Below are 20,459 nucleotides of genomic sequence, written 5' to 3' on the forward strand. Positions count from 1 at the left end.
GGGAGGCGATGAGTAATGACACCAGACACACGTCCTTCCCATCTAGGATTTCTTTCCTAATGGAGTCTGGGACGGAGTGAGCTGGTGACACAAAAGGTGACGTGACTGGAGCAGTTGCTGGAGGGGGAAGCGTGGGGACGGGTGCTGGTGCCGTAGGTACCGCCGGGACAAGGGCTGAAGGATCAGGAAGGTTACCTGGGGAGGCTATGGCACTTTCCACCTTGCTTAACCTGCTGTTCAAGGTCTGTAGGTTGTCCAGGATTGCCGCAAGGGTGTGCTGGGTGGCAACGCCGGCGCCAAAAGGTTGACCTTGAGAGCTTGTGCCTGGCCTAGGCTCAGGGGCTTGGTTGGTTAACAGTCTGTATAATTCCGCCTTTCTGGCCGTAGCAGGAAAGGGGATGCCCCTGAGCCTAAGTTAGGTCGTGATTTGGGGTATAGTCCATGCTCTCAAAGACGTAGGGGTAGAAGGGTTGAGAGATACTCCTGGGGATACTGGTGTGATAGGAGTGGATATTATATCCTCATCAGATACCTCATTCATGGGAGACGTATCTTGCGACATTCTAGAAAATGAATTAATGAGTTGGATTTAGTAGGGGCGTCTGAGAAAAATAAATAAATTCAAGGGGTTTGGGGGGGGATTTTGCTCCTGTGAACTGGACTGTAAGGTTAATGCCGAAGCGAAAAACTTAACTTAGACTAGTGACGGATGAGACCCTGCTAATGCCAAGAGGCGGTGAGAGGCTCTATCTATGATTTGGCTGAGGTGAACTACGTTGCCACAGATGTGGTGGCGGGATGTTGGCCTCTCGGTTAAAAGGTTCAAAAACGTGTGGCCGTGAGAGGTGAGGCCCTGACTATGGCCCTATAGAAGAGCGAATGAGGCGTCTAACTATGATTTGGGCGTTGGGCCGTACCTCCGTGTTGAGGTGGGAGATGGTCAGTAAATGCCTCGGTGAGCTAGGTCTGACACCCTGTGAGCCAGTTCACGTACCATCTATGGGATAATTGGCAAATTTTTATGTGATGGTAGGATACTAACCTTGATGGTGATTATATCCAGGGATTTGATCTTTGGGTATATGGAAGACAGGCCCAGCGGTAGTTGATATCGCCGACGTAGCCTAGGGGGTTTGAGACAGATGTAGATCTGGGAGTGTGGCGTATGAGCGCCTAATGAACGACTGGGGCCATGATTGAGTGATACGCGAGCGTGGTAAATGACAATGAGGGCTGACTGCGGCCTTGAACATAACTGAAGAAAATAAAATACTGAAGTGTGAAAACAAAAACTATACCTGGATATAAGGGACGAGAACCAGGGTCTAGCGATTTATTTTAGGAGAAGTAAAGCTTGTTTGATGTTTTAATGCTAGAAGAGACCTAAGGGTTTAAGACAGATGTAAATCTGAGCGAGCGTGACGTATGGGCGTACTATGTGAGGAAGTGAAGTGAAGAGTGGGATAAAAATGAACTATACCTGGATTATGAACAAGAATCAGGGTGTTGACACATAAGAAAGAGCAAACCGGTCGGTGCTATTGCAGAAAGAGAACATCTTTTTTTTTTTTTTTTTTTTTTTATAAATTAGAAAGAAAGCTTATTTTACAGGGCTGAGCTTAATTTTGTACGTAAAGGCATAGTAAACTATTGTGCGAATAGTTATTGCGTGGTGACTTCCAAGTAAGTGTGCTACTAGCAGGTGCTATAGTTAGGTGTCGGGGAAATACATAATGTGGAAAAAGACAGAAAATACACCTAAGAGCCACTAGGTGGCGGTGACAGGCCAAACTGGGTATGCGATTTGATACAAAGACCGGAGTGAATGAAAGTTTGAGGAAGGTAGGTCTGCTATGCAGAACTAGGCTTTCCCACGTGCTGCGGCATAGTTAGAACAGCATGATAACCCTCCCCACGGAAAAACGCCTAGATGCTGACGTGAGGGGGACCGCGGGTGGTCCCCTGTGAATTTCCGACATGTGCGCTCCGGTCCCTTGATGAGACCACCATGCGGTGTGGTGGGGACCGGGAGTAGCGCAGTGACCTACGATTAGGCTGGAGAGCCAAGACCGGACCGCCGAAACACGCTGTGCCGCCCAAACGTTGGACGCCCGAACCGGAAGTGACGCTGACCTGCAGACACACGTGAACCGGAAGTGCTTGAACATTTGAACTCGACGGCAGAGGTGAGTAGGGGCTGGGTGTTTAAGTAGGGGACTAACTCTTCCCACAAATTCAGGCCTAATGGCCTTTCTACATATATATATTATATATATATATATATATATATATATACACAGTACAGATCAAAAGTTTGGACACACCTTCTCATTCAAAGAGTTTTGATTATGAAAATTGTAGATTCACACTGAAGGCATCAAAACTATGAATTAACACATGTGGAATTATATACATAACAAAAAAGTGTGAAACAACTGAAAATATGTCATATTCTAGGTTCTTCAAAGTAGCCACCTTTTGCTTTGATTACTGCTTTGCACACTCTTGGCATTCTCTTGATGAGCTTCAAGAGGTAGTCACCTGAAATGGTCTTCCAACAGTCTTGAACGAGTTCCCAGAGATGCTTAGCACTTGTTGGCCCTTTTGCCTTCACTCTGCGTTCCAGCTCACCCCAAACTATCTCGATTGGGTTCAGGTCCGGTGACTGTGGAGGCCAGGTCATCTGGCGCAGCACCCCATCACTCTCCTTCATGGTCAAATAGCCCTTACACAGCCTGGAGGTGTGTTTGGGGTCATTGTCCTGTTAAAAAATAAATGATGGTCCAACTAAACGCAAACCGGATGGAATAGCATGCCGCTGCAAGATGCTGTGGTAGCCATGCTGGTTCAGTATGCCTTCAATTTTGAATAAATCCCCAACAGTGTCACCAGCAAAGCACCCCCACACCATCACACCTCCTCCTCCATGCTTCACGGTGGGAACCAGGCATGTAGAGTCCATCAGTTCACCTTTTCTGCGTCGCACAAAGACACGGTGGTTGGAACCAAAGATCTCAAATTTGGACTCATCAGACCAAAGCACAGATTGCCACTGGTCTAATGTCCATTCCTTGTGTTCTTTAGCCCAAACAAGTCTCTTATGCTTGTTGCCTGTCCTTAGCAGTGGTTTCCTAGCAGATATTCTACCATGAAGGCCTGATTCACACAGTCTCCTCTTAACAGTTGTTCTAGAGATGTGTCTGCTGCTAGAACTCTGTGTGGCATTGACCTGGTCTCTAATCTGAGCTGCCGTTAACCTGCGATTTCTGAGGCTGGTGACTCGAATGAACTTATCCTCCACAACAGAGGTGACTCTTGGTCTTCCTTTGCTGGGGAGGTCTGCATGTGAGCCAGTTTCTTTGTAGCGCTTGATGGTTTTTGTGACCGCACTTGGGGACACTTTCAACGTTTTCCCAATTTTTCTGACTGACTGACCTTCATTTCATAAAGTAATGATGGCCACTCGTTTTTCTTTACTTAGCTGCTTTTTTCTTGCCATAATACAAATTCTAACAGTCTATTCAGTAGGACTATCAGCTGTGTATCCACCTGACCTCTCCACAACGCAACTGATGGTCCCAACCCCATTTATAAGGCAAGAAATCCCACTTATTAAACCTGACAGGGCACACCTGTGAAGTGAAAACCATTTCAGGTGACTCCCTCTTGAAGCTCATCAAGAGAATGCCAAGAGTGTGCAAAGCAGTAATCAAAGCAAAAGGTGGCTACTTTGAAGAACCTAGAATATGACATATTTTCAGTTGTGTCATACTTTTTTGTTATGTATATAATTCCACATGTGTTATTTCATAGTTTTGGTGCCTTCAGTGTGAATCTATGATTTTCATAGTCATGAAAATAAAGAAAACTCTTTGAATGAGAAGGTTTGTCCAAACTTTTGGTCTGTACTGTACATATATATATATATATATATATATATATACATACACACACTTTGTGATAAAGTGGTGGGGGGGGGTGAATCTGACGGGAGATACGTTCATTACCCGGTATTAAGAGGTTAACCTGGGGCCACTGCTCCACCCATAGGTGCAGGCAAATAAAAGCTGATCTAGGAGTTGGTAGTGTGTATGTTGGATGCAGCAGTGCATGGAGACTGTGCTGCTGATTCAGAGAACTGTGGACCAGGAGAATTCATATACCTCTAGAATGGTGAGAGCGAAGACGTCACAGCTGTGAACTTTCCTTAATTCCCCAAAAGAACTGTGCTTTGTTTTGGACCTTGTGCTGCCGTAAAGCATATTTCTGTTATCCATTTGTTTCACGCTGTAGCTACATTTATGCTTGATGGACTTTGTTTTGGTTGGAAATAAAACTACTAGCTGTTGTTTTGGGGGGAAAAAACTGGACTGAGTATCTATTTTCTGATGCTCGTACTCTAAACCATTCCATATGGAGGAGAATGCAGGTATTTATTATTCTACCTCTTTGATGCTAAGTGAATCTGCCAGAAGCACCAGGAAAACCAGCAAAACAGATGTCCGGAGTGAAAAGTATTGTTCTAGACTCTAAACCGTCCACAATTGTGTGGGATTTAACCCCTTCAAGCGACATCCAGTTTGGACCAAATGCCAGAGCCCCATTTTTCAAATATGACCTGTGTCAGTTTATGTGGTAATAACTTTGGAACACTGTTACTTATATAAGCCATTCTAAGACTGTTTTCTCGTGACACATCATACTTTATGTTAGTGGTGAATTTGAGTTGATGCATTTTACATTTGCTATTTTCAAAATTAGAATTTCTCTGCTTTTAAGGCGGATAGTGAAACTTCAAATAATAGTTATTACTTTAAATTCTCCATATGTCTACTTTATTTTGGCATCATATTTTTTATGTCATTAAATTTTTTTCAGGATGTCAGAAGGCTTAGAAGTTTAGAAGCAAAATTTAAAACATTTAAGAAGATTTCCAAAACCCACTTTTTTAAGGGCCAGTTCAGTTATAGAGTCTCTTTGTGGGACTTACATAGTAGAAACCACTAATGCATGACCCAATTTCAGAAACTGCACCCCTCAAGCTATTTAAAACTGATTTTAGAAACCTTATTAACCCTTTATGTGTTCCACAAGAATTAAATCAAATTGGAGGGGAACTTTAAAAATTTCATTATTTTGTTCAGATTTTCCATTTAAATCCAATTTTCCTGTGTTACAACAGTCAATGAAACCTCAATATTTATTACCCTGATTCTTTAGTTTACAGAAACACCCCATATGTGGTTGTAACCAGCAGTATGGGCGCATGGCTGTGTGCAGAGGGAAAGGAGCGCCATATAGTTAACGGAGGGCAGATTTTGCTGGTATTGTTTTCAGGTTCCATGTCACATTTGAAGAGACTCTGAGGTACCCCTAGAAAGAAAACCCCAAATAGTGAAATGGCACTTGAAACTACACTAGGGATTAAGTGAATGCTTTAACCCAACAAGCATTTCATAAAATTTAGAAACATATGTTTGTAAAAATGAAAAACAGGAGAAAATTCACCCCATAATTTGTTATGCATTTTTTCAGAATACAGTAACACCCTGTATGTGGTCATAAACCACTGTTTGGCAGCATTCAGAAGGGACTGTAGTTTGCTGAAATTAGTTTAGGGCCCATAACATTTAAATTTTTTCAGCAATGTAGCTGTATGGGGGCATTTTTTTTGCGGGACAAGCTGTAGTTTCTGTTGGTATCATTTTTGGGTGCATATGTCTTTTTGATCACTTTTTATACAATTTTTCGTGGAGGTGAAGTGGGCAAAAATGGCAATTCTGTCAGTTTTATTTTTCTTTTTTATGGGGTTCCTCTTGTGGTAAATATTATATGATTATTTTATTATGTGGGTTCATACGGTTATGGCAATACCAAATTTATATTGTTTCTTTTATGTTTTTGTGTTAAACATAAATTATATTTTGCATCGCCACATACTAAAGTCTAAAACAATTTTTATTTTTTCACCAAGCTGTATGGGGGCTTGATTTTTGAAGAGGTATTTTAGCAGCTAGTGGTGCCTCATCCTTATTGGAGAAAGGTTCTTGAAATGGCCCATGCACATGTTTTAGGAGAGCAGCTAGGGGTCGAAAAAACACAAAAGCACATATTGCAGCGTTTCCTCTGGTGTGGGGTATACAGGGAAGTTAAAGACTTCTGTGACTCTTGTCCCACATGTCAGATGAGTTATCCAATGCCACATTTCCGCAGTCCTTTAGTTTGCCTATCCATCATTGAAATTCCCTTTGAGCGTATAGCAATGAATCTTGTAGGTCCCCTAGTCAAGCCTGCCAGAGGTCACCAGTATATCCTTGTGATCCTGGATTATGCAACCCAGTACCCTAAGGCTTATACCATTAAGAAACACCTCTTAAAAAGTAATTGCCAGGGAATTGTTTCAAGTATTTACCAGAACAGGTTTACCAAAAGGAAATTCAAACTGACCATGGCGCATGATTTATGTCCAAAATAATGAAGGAACGGTGTAAACCAGCAGTCCCCAACCACCGGGCCGTGACCCAGGACTGGGCCCTGGAAGATTGTTTGCCAGGCCACGGCAATCAGGGGCGTCTTTAACGCGGTACTAATGAGGTGCTTCCATTATGGAAGTGCTTCACCACTTCCTGGCACTACAGTACTAATAAAGGATCTGTACTCACCGCTTCCTGGTCCTCGGCTTCAATGTCGGCTGTGCAGGGCTGCGCACGGTGAGGGCGCACTGTGAGCTCACACTGTGTACCGAGTCCGCGATACACAGCTGATAGCAGGATGAAAAGGATCACGATGGTGAGGAGCTGTGGTGTCCAGGAGCAGGAGAGGTAAGTGTTTTTATTTTATTTTATGAGGGCTGATGGCTGGCTGACATGGAGGTATGATGGCTGGCTGACATGGGGGTCTGATGGCTGGCTGACATGGGGGTCTGATGGCTGGCTGACATGGGGGTCTGATGGCTGGCTGACATGGGGGTCTGATGGCTGGCTGACATGGGGGTCTGATGGCTGGCTGACATGGGGTCTGATGGCTGGCTGAAGGTTGGGGGGTTGATCTGAGACATTGGGGTCTGATCTGAGGTCTGAGTAACATTGGAGGTCTGATTGCTGGTCTGACCTGAGGTGTAATGGAAAATATTTTTTTCTTATTGCTCTCCTCTAAAAATATAGAGCGAAAAATACTGTACAATGCAGCAGAGACCCTAGTCAGTTTATATAGTATTATATATTTTAATATGCACCTTGTGTTTTGTTATTCGCATGAATTAGTCAGTGCCGACCAGCACCCCTAAGCCACGCCCACCCACCAAGCCATGCCTCAGAACATCCTACCCCACCCAGTCCCTGTCTGAATTAAACTGGTCCCTGATGCAAAAAAGGTTGGGGACCACTGGTGTAAATTATTCCAGATAAAGCATTTGTGCACCTCTGTCTACCACCCTCAAACAGAACAAGTGTTTGTGCAGGCAGTGTTCAGCAAGGAAACACAAAAGAGGTTCAAGCTTCTACCCCCTACACTATAAGGGCCACTTTATTGAAACCTTCCATGATCTCGTATTGGAAGACTTTAGGACCATCCATCATAAACCTATAGGTAACCATAATCTGAATGCTAAAGATAGAAATGGCCATAAAACACCTACAAGAAAACTCAGACCTGATAATCCGTAATGCGGACAAAAGAGGTGGTATTGTACTTCAAGATAGAAATGATTAGATCCAATAAGCACTATGCATACTATCAGATTCCTACTACTACCGACCGCTGGAAGAAAACCCTCTTACAGACCACCAACGAGCATTCAAAACCCTTATTGACTCTGCATCTCATATCCTTAGCAAGAAGGATTCTGAATGTATTTACATCACAAATCCAGTTATTGCCACATTTTATCATTTACCAAAGAGTCACAAACGCCACTAATCTTCCAGGTCAGCCGATCATTTCAGGCAATTACTTACTCATGTGCAATGTGTCCCACTACGTCGACATTTTTTTGCAGAAATATGTTGCTCAGCTACCATCATATCTCTAGGATTCCACAACCCTGATACAATTATTACAAAATAGCAATTGGAAGGATTACTGGTTTACACTGGATGTGACTTCTTTATATTCAAATATTCGACACGACCTGAGCATCAAATGTACTGAACTGTTTCTAGACAAAGACGACCAGATGCCACAGGATCAAAGAACTTTTATTCTGAAAACCATCCATTTCATCTTCACTCATAACGTTTTCAAATTTCAAGATACTATGTAGCTACAGACCAAGGGTATCGCTATGGGTACACGTTTCACTCCCAGCTTCGCCAACCTCTTTATGGGGGTTTTTGAGGACACTTTCATCTACGTTTTCAACTACTGAACAAATAACATCATATTCTACCATCGCTACATCGACAACCTGATTTTCATATGGGATGGAGATTTAACATCGATTTAACAAGTTCATTGAACATCTGAACTCTACCGACTTCACACTTGCAGCAGGATGGATCCGACAGGCTGTTCACCCTGTCAAATCCGTCCTTCCGCTATTCCACCGTCCTGCCAGACCGCTGCTCCGTCCCCATTGACTATAATGGGGATGGGGGCGGTGCACAGACACAGCATGGCCACCTGACTAAAAGTTCTGCATGTCCAACTTTTTAGTCTGGCGGCCTCTCACCGCGAACTGCTGTACTGCACCGGAGTTCTGCCCCATCCCCATTATAGTCAATGGGGACGGCGCGGTGGTCCAGCAGCACGGCGAACTAGCGGAAGGACGTATCCGACAGGGTGAACGGCCTGTCGGATCCGTCCTGCCACAAGTGTGAAAGTACCCTAAGACGCAACTGTTCCAGTGACAATGACTACATCTTACAAAGTGAAACTATATAGACAAGGTTCTTACAAAAAGGCTACCCCCCCCAGGATTATCAATGCAGCCCAGAGTAGAGCTCGTGCCCTCACACAAGCAGACTGTTTATCAAAAGCAAATGCAACAAAGGACAACACCATGAAACAATTCAATACAAATTCCATAACCACTTATAACAGTAAGCACCCAGCAAATTGAAGAGATGCATGGAACAGGGCAGCGCAACGGTTAAGACAACGGCACCAGGCAGTTATAAATGCAATCAAATAAAATGCCCCTGCTGCAGGTCCATCAACATCACTACCTCCTTCCAGGGCCATAATAGTAAGTCATTCCCAATTAAGGACCATCTGGACTGCGGTTCAGCAAATGTCATCTATCTGATTACCTGTCCCTGCTGTCTAAAGTATATAGGACGTACCATCCAAAGCCTCCGAAATATACTAAATAAACATAGATCCAATATCAAAAAGAAGTTCCTACAACATAGTATATCCAGACAAGCCACAACCCACCATCAAGGTCCTTTCTTTGGATTCTTTATAACCCCAATAATATAAGCTAAAACCGACGGTTACAATATCATTCAGTCCTTAAGAAGACGTGAAAGACTAAACTGTCTAAATCTGCACGGCCTCAACAAGGCAATCAAAATTATCCTATCCTGACATCACTTATGTGATGGTCCACCTTTCCATCCCCCCCCCCCTCCCCCTCGTTTCCAAAACATTCTTCATCCTCAGACCATTTTATCCCCGTGTCACTTCATTCGTCCACTCAATCCACACACCTATGACCGCACACTAATTTTTGTCTCGTCCATCCAATTTCGTCCATTTCACTTATTTCATTTTTACTCCTTAACAATCTCTTTCCTTCCATTTACAGTCAACTCTATAGGACTAAAACCCAGAACCCAACCAAATTTCATGTCACATATATATTTTCTTAATATCTTTTCAATTTTATTTATTCACTATCCCTCTCGTATCTACACAGCATAGTGCACCATCATCCATTATCTCCATCTCCAGTCATTACCAATTCATCCATCAAGCCATTCATATTTATATTCATTTATATTTATGCTTACATTTATATTCATTTATAAGCCTAATCCCAAAAAGCTATAAATCCAGACGCCTCTGCTCACTATTTATTAACTTATTCTTGCTTTCAACCCAGCCCCTAGACTCCTCATTGTGTTTTTTTTTTTTTGCTTCATTTTATTCGTGTTTTTGTGTTGTTTTTTTTGCTCCATTTTTATTCAGTTTTATGTACTTTTTTTTGCTTCATTTTATTCAATTATTTATATGCTGACTTGCATACACAATTTTTTTCTAAATGATTTTAAATAACTCTTTGCATTCTTATTTTAACATTAATGTGCCCCTGCAAGTGCCCCCCATTGGATCCCCTGGCCAGCATAACACTGACAGAGGTCCGCTCAGCAGCTCTATTGCTGCTGGCGCTTCTCCTCCCGCCAACACATACTATCTAACCGAGTCAGGCTGCCTGACCATCCCATTGCCGGGCAACTGCGGTCACGTGCCCCCTCCTGTGATCACGTGACCACTGACCCGGGTCACGTGAGCGCTCCTACACCGCAATCGCCTCAGCAAACTCCGGGAATCGTTAAAGAGGATACCCCTTGCTAAATAAAATTATTATTTTCACACCACTCACCCCACCAATTTATTTTTAACCCTATCTATGCGCCCTTATCAGTATTTTATTAAAAACCATTGACAATCAATAAAATTCAATGTGTTTTTTTTTAGTATTTATATGGGAACCACTGTCCCTGAAACGTGTTGTACCACTTGCTGAATAAAAATCCTCTAAACCGGATTCAAACTTTTGGATGGTTTCTTGTGCCGCAGTACATCTTTTCTGCTGACCCTCAAACAGATGGCTTTGTTGAAAGATTTAACAAGACCATCAAAAGCATGTTAAAAAGGTGGTGGGCAAAGATAGTCAAGATTGGGACATGTTGTTACCATATTTTTTTTTCTTCTATTTGTGAGGTACCACAAGCCTCCAAGGGGTTCTCGCCTTTTGAATGGGTTTATGGCTGTCACCCCCGTGGACTGCTTGATGTAGTAAAAAAGACCTGGGAACAAGAGATCAGTCCGTATAATAAGGTAGTGGAACATATACACCAAATGCAGGATAGAATACAGGACATTATGCCAGTGGTTAAGCAACACTAGCTTAAAGCCCAGCAAGCTCAGTGGAAGGTATATAATCAACCTGCTAAGTTCTGAGAGTTCAGCCTAGAAGACTGTGTCTTAGGCTGAGTTCACACGGGCGAGATTTCTGCGCCGGTGCACTGCATGAGGTAAACGCATTGCACCCAAACTGAATCCAGACCCATACACTTCTATGGGGCTCTACACACGAGCGGTGATTTTAATGCATCACTTATGCATTGCGTGAAAATCGCAGCATGCTCTATATTGTGCGTCTATCATGCAACGCAGGCCCCCTAGAAGTGAATGGGGCTGAGTGAAAATCGCAAGCATTTGCAATCAAGTGCAATTTTCACGCATGGTTGCTAAGATGACAGTCTATTCACTGTATTATTTTCCCTCATAACATGGTTATAAGGGAAAATAATAGCATTTTTTTAATACAGAATGCTTAGTAGGTGGTCAATTGAGGGTTAAAAAATAAAATAAAAAATTAACTCACCTTCTCCCCTTGATCACATAGCTGCCGGTCTCTTCTTACTTCATTAATCATGAGCTGCCGGCTAAAGTACCTGTGGTGACAATACATGACATGGTCCAATCACATGGTCCATAAAAAATATGTGCATGCAGTTTCTATTGTTGGAATGGAAGGAAAACATGGAATGTTGTACAGTTAAAATTTTTCCCAAATATTGAAAAAAACGCGAGACATGTCACTTTTCGCATATATATTTATATGCAAAATAAAACTTTTTTTAAATATAAAAATGCTTAATATTTAGCAAATATTCACATATAACAATATAAAAACTAAATCTACAGTTCCATAACTTCACACATAAAAGGGCCCTGTGCTCTAGGTCCAGCCACATTACTTGGTGGTGGGTTGTTCATTCTGGAGCCAGGATAATGGGGGTGAGAAATAAATTCTGGCTTCTGACTAAATAGGGGCTGTAAATAGGAGTTTGCCCTAGGTTGTTGGAACACCATGCTGGGCCCAGGTTGTGCTTCTGTGGCTAACGTTAAAGCTCTGTATTTAATGTTATCCACCGCACACACAATTTAGATGGGGTCAAGAGGGCTTTTTAAAATGTTGGCCACAGTAGAAACAAAAATATATTTTCTTTCTGAACTTAATGTTTCTATAAGTTGAGCAAGCCCACAGAGCATGTGCTCCTCCTTTCCTTCTACCCGTCTCTGCCTAAAATACTCGAGCACCTGACTATCAACCAAGGCTCGAGCATTTGTGGCAGGTTTGGGAGGTTGTGGTGCCACCCTTCTACGCCTTGCTTGTCTCCTTGGGGGTTCTGGGCTTGAAGGTAAATCTGCAGCTCACTCCACATCAGAGCACTCCTACCTCTCGGTCCGACCCATCTGCTGGGATGCCGCAGCATGCTTCTTTCACAGGAGCTTGAGGCATGGCCCCCCTGTTCCTCCAGGCTGTCAACGGTGTTGTTGAATTGGGAGATCAATGTTAATAAAAAAAGGTGTATACATTAAAGTTTACTAAAAAATAAACCACATATCAGAACCAACACTACATTACATGGGTCCAGTAGCCTTTTAACATATTAAGTATTTTCAGGATTGGTAATCAATATGAAAAGGCTGGAGAAGGTCATAAAAAAGTGTTTTATTAGCGTTTTACATTGAACACGAATAAACATCCTTCATATCTCATGTACTCTAAACTAAGTACATAATGTATTTTCCTGTCTTGGTCCATTTTTCCCATTTGCTATGTGCTGCATTGCAGAGGCCAAGGCCTGTTTCAGTACTAACAGTGATGTACTGTTCTTGTCCTAGCAATGTTGACGACCTGTTACAGGGACCTGCACAGGTGGATGTTCCTTATCGCTCTCCTCGCCTGTTTCTAATGTGCATTTGTGCAGGTCATATCAGGATAAACAATAGTAGATGGAAGACTTCTTCTAGCATGGTGTTTAGAAGGGCAGTATATAACCGCCAGAGAACAACGTGTACCTGACTTGTGCAATGCAATCCTAATTGTGGCCTAGGCTAAAACATTACTTCTCTGATGTTCAGGACCGTCTTTACCAAGGGGCAAAAGGGGCAGCTGCCCGGGGCCCAAGGCAGCTGCCTCTTGAGCCCTGCTAGCTACTGCCCCGGGTGTCAGGCTGTCGGCTACACAGGCATCATGATCGTACTGTGTTAATGATCTTAATTCTAGGACCTTAATGAGTTTTGATCTAGGACCTTAATGACATCATTACCATGTGACCAGTAACCTAGCAATTACTGGTCACATGGCTATGAGGTCATCACAGGTCCTGTGGAGTGCTGCAGAAGTAAAGGGGTTCTGCACCTTCATTTAACTGATGATCTATCCTCTGGATAGATCATCAGCTTCTGATCGGCAGGGGTCCGACACCCGGGACCCCCGCCGATCAGCTGTTTGAGAAGGCAGCGGCGCTCCAGCAGCGCCGCGGCCTTCTCACTGTTTACCGCCGGGCCGCCCGCCCACTGACGTCAAGACTTGTATCAACTAGAGTGGGCGCGGCTAAGCTCCATTCAAGTGAACAGAGCTTAGCCGCGCCCACTCTAGTTGATACAAGTCGTGACGTCAGTGGGCGGGCGGCCCGGCGGTAAATAGTGAGAAGGCAGCAGCGCTGCTGGAGCGCCGCTGCCTTCTCAAACAGCTGATTGGCGGGGGTCCCGGGTGTCGGACCCCCGCCGATCAGAAGCTGATGATCTATCCAGAGGAAAGATCATCAGTTAAATGAAGGTGCAGAATCCCTTTAACTGTGGAGCTTTTTTGTGTAAAGATTACATCAGAAAAAGGTGACAGGGGCTGTTATGTTAATATACTGTAAACTACTGGATAGTGGGGTGCTGTATACTGTGTGGTGGGCTGTATATTGTGTGGTGGGCTGTATATTGTGTAATGGGCTGTATATTGTGTGGTGGGCTGTATACTGTGGGGGGGAGGGTGGCCTGTATACTGTGTGGGGGCCTGTATACTGTGTGGTGGGCTGTATACTGTGTGGTGGGGTGTATACTGTGGGGGGCCTGTATAGTGGGGGGGAGTGCTATACTGCTGTACTGTATAGTGTGGGGGGCTGTATACTGTGGGTGTGGTATAGTGTGGAGTGCTATACTGCTGTACTGTATAGTGTGGGGGGCTGTATCGTGTATAGTTTGGGGTGCTGTATACAGTGAGGTGTTGTATACCGTGAGGTGCTGTATACTGTGGGCTGCTATACTGCTCTACTATATACTGTGGGGTACTGTATAGTGTGGGGTGCTAAACTGCATACTGTGTGGTGCTGTATACTATAGGGTGCTATACTGCATACTGTGGGGTGCTGGGGTGCACTGTAACACTAGGGTGAGCCGAGCCCTGGTCTCCTTCCTGCAGAGCGGTGCCCACTTCCAGCCTGAGCCCAGCTGCCCAGAGCACTGATCCTGAGCCGCTGGAGTCTTCAGAACTGGAAGTATTTACAGTCATTCACTGGACTCTACCAGATGGGTGGATTTTTTGTGTGTGTGTTGTGGTGGAGGGCGTGATTGCATGCTAAGGTGTGGGAAGGTGGGATCCAGGGGGCCCAAGTAAATTTTTGCCCAGGGTCCAATCAATATTAAAGACTGCCCTGCTGATGTTAACTATCTTACAAAAGAAATACCACTAGCAAATATTTTATCACAATTATTAATACTATTACATTATAAAGAATAAATACATTTGATACTCACGGCCTAAGGTCCAGCACTGGTTTAAAAAAACTGAGTTGCCTAGTATATAGATAGGGCTTCTTCCGATGGCCCCATCGCCACTATGTGCCGTTGACTGGACACGTTCCCGGCGGTATTGGTCGCGGCACGACTGCCAGTGGGTCTTGACACAAATTATGATATCTAAAAACACGTATAAAAGCACATGCAAATACATGGTTACTACAACATTTATACATGCAAATACATTTTAATTGATACCATATACAGTACTACACTGGCTCACCTCATGGTAACATAACTTCCAAAATTTCTTGTTTCTATGGTAACATAAACCATGAAATCCATCTGCAGTGACCACACTTGACCACTAGAGGAAAACAAGCTGAACCACCTTCAGCAGTCCCAGCCAACAGAGAGTGTGGCACATTTAACAATACTATGCAAGCATTGCCACCAGTACTAGATAGTAGGGTTGTTGCAACCACAGAAACGTAACAGATCTAAAACAGTAGTCACCAGTTATATATTTACAATACATGAATAAACAATATGAAGGTTGACAGCTGTATAATAACTACAACTGAAAGCATGTCCACGCATAAGAAATATAGCAGCCTACAGCAGGGCATGGTGAAATTTGTAGTTTCACTACAGCAGGAGAGCCACCGGTAGCCATAACTGATGTCATGAAACAATATATAGTGCTGTGGACGTTGACTTTGAAATAATTGTTGTATAAAACATCCTCATGATGCACCTTCAAAAAGACATGTCCTAATTTCTCTGCTTCGCAAATATATACACCACTGCATCAAAGTTAGCACATAAAAATACTACACATTTGTAAAAGACAACACATCCGCATGGGTTGACTTACCTAATTTGCGGCGTTTGGAGGCATTAACCATCTCCCAAGTCACATTATCCCATGCTTGCTCCTTGGTAATGCGGTCATGATATGCATCCTTTCTGGGTTCCCATAGCTCAGGACACTCTTGAATCAGCGATATTATCTTCTCCACATCCATTTTGCTTGTTGTCAAGCAAGGCAGACACGCTGGGGACTGTCTCTTGGACATGTGCTCTTGTAATATTTGTAACCACCAAACACATGGCACAAGTGGGCTGGGCCTAGCATTTCTAAATCACCGATCCGCAAAAAACTAATGACATACAGATGTGTTCCGTATGCATTACGTATTTTTTGCGGACTCATTGACTTGAATGGAGCCACGGAAAGTTATTTGCGGACAATAATAGGACATGTTCTATCTTTGAGCAGAACGGAAATACGGAAACGGAATGCTTACGGAGTACTTTCAGTTTTTTTTACGAATCCATCGAAATGAATGGTTCCGCATACGGACCGCAAAAAACGACCCGTAAACAGGGAAAAAAAAGTTTGTGTGCATGAGCCCTCACAGATGGAAAGTGATTCCTGCAATGGAATCACTTGTGTGAAACAGCCCTTAGATAGTCTAATATCATAAAAGATTGGGCTGTGTTTTGTCCCATATTTAATGTATTTGCATGATGTATGCACTAAACAGATCCTTTCGAAGGATGCCATAAAATGTCACATGTTACCCTAGGGTTCCATTGTAAAAAAAAAAAAAAAATGGATTCTGCAGGATGGAAAAGCCTATTATACTATGCATTAGCATCTTTTTTAAATTTTTTATGCAGGACAAAAACATGATTTGACCACAGCCTAAAGAAACAGGCATTACAATACATAATTATAACAATTGTATAACATGCTTACCAGTGCCTCCGAACACAAGGATGTCTATCTGCTCCAGGACATATACGCAAAATGTATTTACTTGAGGAAAAAGTCCCAAAAGTGATATGATAGGGAAACAACTCACGAATACTGAAAATAGAACAATATAAAGTAAGTAAAAAGTTTTTAAGTAGTTTGCAGTAAATGTTTTATTAAATAAAAAGTCACATAATTGTAGCTTTAGGCCTCTTGCACACGACCGTGTGTCCCCCGTGGCCGTATTGCGGATAGCACCGGCCGTATGCATTCTGCATCACGGAAGCGGACACATTCACTTGAATGGGTCTGCAAATCCGGAGATGCGGTGCGGAAGCACGGATCGGTACCCCACGGAAGCACTATGTCCTATCGTTTTGTGAAACGGGCGGATTGCGGACCCAATTCAAGTGAATGGGGTGGCAATCCACATGCGATTGGCCCGCGGTTGGTGCCTGTGCATTGCGGGTGGCAATTTGCGGTTTTCAGCACGGGCATGGGCAGCACACGTTTGTGTGCAAGAGGCCTTAATGTGTTTAAAAAGAATGCCTCTTTGAGTTCTTCACTTCTGTTTAGTAATAATTCTAGTAAGGCTACTTTCACACTGGCGTTTACTCGGTCCAGCAGAGGAACAGCCTGCCGGGTCCGTACTACATTGTGAACCCGTTAGCTGCTGGAAGTCCCCAAATGTTGTTTTCATGATTTCATATTATTGTTAAGTGATCTTAATAAGTGTGGATCTTCTGAAAAATGACTACAAGAGATTCTGGAATTGGGTCCTCTCCAGCGTTGGAATGCGGTGTGTAGGGGCCCACCCTACAGCTACCAAAAATAAATATTACATAGTTACATAGTTAATACGGTTGAAAAAAGACAAAAGTCCATCAACAAAGGGATAGGTGGGGACGCAAATCTCAGAAGGAACTGAGACTTAAATTTCTACAAGTTTTCATAAGCATTAATGTTGTACTTTTAAGAATTCAACTAAACCCTTTTTAAAACTGTCCACTGTTCCTGCTGTGACCACGTCCTGAGGAAGTCTATTCCATTGATTCACAGTTCTTACAATAAAGAAGCTTTGACGCTTCCGGAGACTGAACTTTTTCCTCTACAGTCGGAGGCAGTGCCCCCTTGTCTTTTGAGCACATTTAACATGGAACAGTTTTTCACCGTATTTTTTGTATGGCCCAATTATATATTTGTACAGATTAATCATGTCCCCCCTTAGACGTCTCTTCTCAAGACTAAATACATTCAATTCTTTTAATCTTTCTTCATAACTAAGACCCTCCATGCCCCTTATCAGTTTAGTCACTTTCCTCTGTAGTGCGTCCTTTCTATGGATTGGTGCCCAGAACTGAACTGCATATTCCAGACGAGGCCGCACCAACGCTTTGTAAAGTGGTAATATTATATCCCTGCCTCGCGAATTGATGCCACGTTTAAGACATGACAATATCCTGGTGGCCTTAGAAGCAGCTGATTGATATTGTATGCTGTAGTTTAATCTACCATCCACAAGGACACCCAAATCTATCTCTATAAGTGACATCCCCTAGGACATGTGAAGCAGAGAGATTATTACTACCAAGCTACATAACTTTACATGTGTCCACATTGAACCTCATTTGCCAAGTTAATGCCCAATCACTCAGAGTGTTCAAGTCAGCTTGTAGTGTATGGACGTCTTCCATAGACTGTACAGTTCTAAATAGCTTAGTATCATCTGCAAAAATAGATATGGTGCTATTAATCCTGTCCTCAATATCATTAATAAATAAAGCACAGCACTGAACCTTGGGGTACACCACTTATAACCCGGGACCATTCTGAATAGGAATCATTAACCACAACTCTCTGGACACGGTCCTTCAGCCAGTTTTCAATCCATTTACAAACTATACTTTCCAAGCCAATAGACCTTACTTTGCCTATTAAACATCTATGAGGGACAGTATCAAAAGCCTTTGCAAAATCCAGAAACACTACATCCACAGCCACCCCTCTGTCCAGGTTACTACTCACCTCCTCATAAAATAATATTTTTTACAGTCACATACTCCTGTATATAGTCCCTTAACCCCTTAAGGACACAGCCCTATTTCACCTTAAGGACCAGGCCATTTTTTGCAAATCTGACCAGTGTCACTTTAAGTGCTGATAACTTTAAAACGCTTTGACTTATCCTGGCCATTCTGAGATTGTTTTTTCGTCACATATTGTACTTCATGACACTGGTAAAATGAAGTCAAAAAAATTATTTTTTTTGCACCAAAAAATACCTAATTTAACAAAAATTTTGAAAAATTTGCAAATTTCAAAGTTCCAGTTTCTCTACTTCTGTAATACATAGTAATACCCCCAAAAATTGTGATGACTTTACATTCCCCATATGTCTACTTCATGTTTGAATTATTTTGGGAATGATATTTTATTTTTTGGGGATGTTATAAGGCTTAGAAGTTTAGAAGCAAATCTTGAAATTTTTCTGAAATTTACAAAAACTCAATTTTTAGGGACCAGCTCAGGTCTCAAGTCACTTTGCGAGGCTTACATAATAGAAACCACCCAAAAATGACCCCATCTAAGAAACTACACCCCTCAAGGTATTCAAAACTGATTTTGAATACGTTGTTAACCCTTTAGGTGTTGCACAAGAGTTATTGGCAAATGGGGAGGAAATTTGAGAATTTTATTTTTTTGTCTAATTTTTCATTTTAACCCATTTTTTCCACTAACAAAGCAAGGGTTAACAGCCAAACAAGACTGAATCTTTATTGCCCTGACTCTGCCGTTTACAGAAATACCCAATATGTGGCCGTAAACTACTGTACGGCCACACAGCGGGGCGTAGAGTGAAAGGTGCGCCGTTTGGTTTTTGGAAGGCTGATTTTTATGGACTGGTTTATTTACACCATGTCCCATTTGAAGCCCCCTGATGCACCCCCTAGAGGAGAAACTCCCTAAAAGTGACCCCATCTAAGAAACTACACCCCTCAAGGTATTCAAAACTGATTTTACATACGTCGTTAACCCTTTAGGTGTTGCACAAGAGTTATTGGAAAATGGCGATGAAATTTGAGAATTTAATTTTTTTGCGTAATTTTCCATTTTAACCCATTTTTTCCACTAACAAAGCAAGGGTTAACAGCCAAACAAGACTGTATCTTTATTGCCCTGACTCTGCTGTTTACAGAAACACCCCATATGTGGTCGTAAACTACTGTACGGCCACACAGCGGGGCGTAGAGGGAAAGGTGCACCGTTTGTTTTTTGGAGGGCTGATTTTTATGGACCGGTTTTTTGACACCAAGTCCCATTTGAAGCCCCCCTGATGCACCCCCAGATTATAAACTCCATAAAAGTGACCCCATCTAAGAAACTACACCCCTCAAGGTATTCAAAACTGATTTTACAAACTTTGTTAACCCTTTAGGTGTTGCACAAGATTTAATGGAAAATAGAGATACAATTTCAAAATTTCACTTTTTTGGCAAATTTTCCATTAAAAATTTTTTTTTCCAGTTACAAAGCAAGGGTTAACAGCCAAACAAAACTCATTATTTATGGCCCTGATTCTGTAGTTTACAGAAACACCCCATTTGTGGTCGTAAACCGCTGTACAGGCACACGGCAGGGCGCAGAAGGAAAGGAATGCCATACGGTTTTTGGAAGGCAGATTTTGCTGGACTGGTTTTTTGACACCATGTCCCATTTGAAGCCCCCCGATGCACCCCTAGAGTAGAAACTCCAAAAAAGTGACCCCATTTTAGAAACTACAGGATAGGGTGGCAGTTTTGTTGGTACTAGTTTAGGGTACATATGATTTTTGGTTGCTCTATATTACACTTTTTGTGCGGCAAGGTAACAAGAAATAGCTTTTTTGGCAGCGTTTTTTTTTTTTGTTATTTACAACATTCATCTGACAGGTTAGATCATGTGGTAA

The sequence above is a fragment of the Bufo gargarizans genome, chromosome 4 (genome assembly GCF_014858855.1).
Source record: "Bufo gargarizans isolate SCDJY-AF-19 chromosome 4, ASM1485885v1, whole genome shotgun sequence".
In the NCBI taxonomy this organism is placed as follows: domain Eukaryota; kingdom Metazoa; phylum Chordata; class Amphibia; order Anura; family Bufonidae; genus Bufo; species Bufo gargarizans.